Source organism: Chiloscyllium plagiosum, chromosome 46 (assembly GCF_004010195.1).
Source record: "Chiloscyllium plagiosum isolate BGI_BamShark_2017 chromosome 46, ASM401019v2, whole genome shotgun sequence".
Classification (NCBI taxonomy): Eukaryota; Metazoa; Chordata; class Chondrichthyes; order Orectolobiformes; family Hemiscylliidae; genus Chiloscyllium; species Chiloscyllium plagiosum.
This window is the reverse complement of record NC_057755.1, coordinates 2,779,411-2,781,396: the sequence shown is the minus strand read 5'-3', so window position 1 is coordinate 2,781,396 and position 1,986 is coordinate 2,779,411.

The window sequence follows — 1,986 nt, the reverse complement described above, 5'->3', positions numbered from 1 at the left end:
CTCTCTGTAATCTCCCTTCAAAATCTCAACCTTTTGCCTTCATATGTCATTGGTTTCAATGTGTAAAATGACTTCCTGCTGGTCCCTCTCCCCCTTGAGAACATTCTGCACCGTCTCTGAGACATTCTTGATCCTGGCACCAAGGAAGCAACACACCATTCTGATTTTTCGCTGCTGGCCACAGAAACGTCTGTCTGTATGTCGGACTAGACAGTCCCCTAACACAACTGATCGCTTGGAACCCAACATACGTCTCATTACACAGAGCCAGTCTCAATACCAGAATCTTGGCTGTTCCTGTTACGTACCCGAGTGTCCATCATCCCAGACATTTTCCAAAACAGCATATTTGTTTGAAATGAGCCACAGAAGACTCCTGCACTACCTGCCTCCTTCTCTTACTTTTCCTGGAGTTAACCCATTTGTGTGACTGAATCTGAGACTTCCCCCCTTCCTATAACTGCCATCCATCACATCCCCTTGCTCTTGTAAAGTCTTCATTGCCTCTACCTGCCTCTCCAACCAATCCATTCTATCTGATAGGATTCGCAACCAGCAGAAGGAAAGGTCAGTCAGAAGAAGGAAAACGAGGAGGAATGGCTAGAAAGAGAGTCAGGATGGGAAAAGAGGTCATTTGAAGTTGCAGAACTCAATGTTGAGTCCTTAAGGGTGTAGGCTGCCCAGGCGGAAGATGAGATGTTGTGGTCTGATTCACTGTGGCAACAGAGGAGGGTCATGTCAAAGAGGGAATGGGAAATTGTAGTGAGCGGTGATTGGGCGGTCAGGTCAGCCCTTGTGGGCCTGGCTGAGATGTTCAGTGAAATATACCCTTAGTTTACTTTTGGTCTCACCAATGTAGAGAAGACTACATCAGGAGCACCAGATACAGTAAACTAGGTTGGACGAGAGGTAGGTGAACCTCTGTCCCAGGCAGGACCGTTCAGGGCCCTGGATAGAGATGAGGTGGGTGGTGTGCCAGCAGACTTTGCATCTCTTACTGTTGCAGGGGAAGGTACCAGGGATTTGGGGTGTTAGTGGCGAGAGTGGCAGAAACCAAGAACTGTCGAAGGGAATGGTCCTTGCGAAAGGCAGACAGAGGTGTGGAGTGGAAGATATTCTTGGTGGTGGGGTCTAGATGGAGTTGGTGGAAGTGTTGAAGGATGATGTATTGGATACAGAGAGTGGTGAGGTGGAAGGTGAGGACAAGGGAGACCCCGTCTTGTTGCTTTTTGGGTAAGGGGGAAATGTGTTTCGAGCAGTGGAGTGAGGAATTTTCCTGAACCCCTGCAACCGTAAAAGATGCTAAACCTGCCGGCACATTACCCTACTCCTCATCTCCATCCAGGGCCCCAAATAGTCCTTCCAGATGAGAGGTTCATCTGCCTCTCCTCCAACCTAGTTTCCTGTATCCAGTGCTGCCAATATGGTCTTCTCTGTATCAATGAGACCAAATGTAAACGAAAGGCACGTTTTGCCGAGCCTCTCAGTCAGACCAACAAGGACCAACTTGAACTCCCACTCACTGCCCACTACAATTCACCTTCCAATTTCATCTACAGCTTGACCATCCTTGGCCTCGCCCATTGCCACAGCGGATCAGACTGCAAAGTGGAGGAACTGCACCTCATCTTCCGCCCGAGCAGCCAAACGCCAGGAGGACTTAACATTGAGTTCTCTAATTTCAAATAACCTCCAAGCCCATCCCCCGATTCCCTTTCCAGCACCCTCCTCTTCCCTTCCATATCTCTGACCGAGCCTGCCTTCCAGCTGCCGACTGGATTCATTCCTCCCATCAACCAAACAGGCCGTACCCTCCATTTGTGGTCACTACTTACCCACTCCGCCCATCTCACCACCCACCCTTTATCTGAAGCTCCCCTTCCCCAACACCCTGCCCCCAGCCCTGAAGAAGGGTTATACCTGAAAAGCTGCCTTTTCCACCTCCTGATGCTGCCCGGCTTGCTGTGTCCTTCCAGCCTCCTGCCC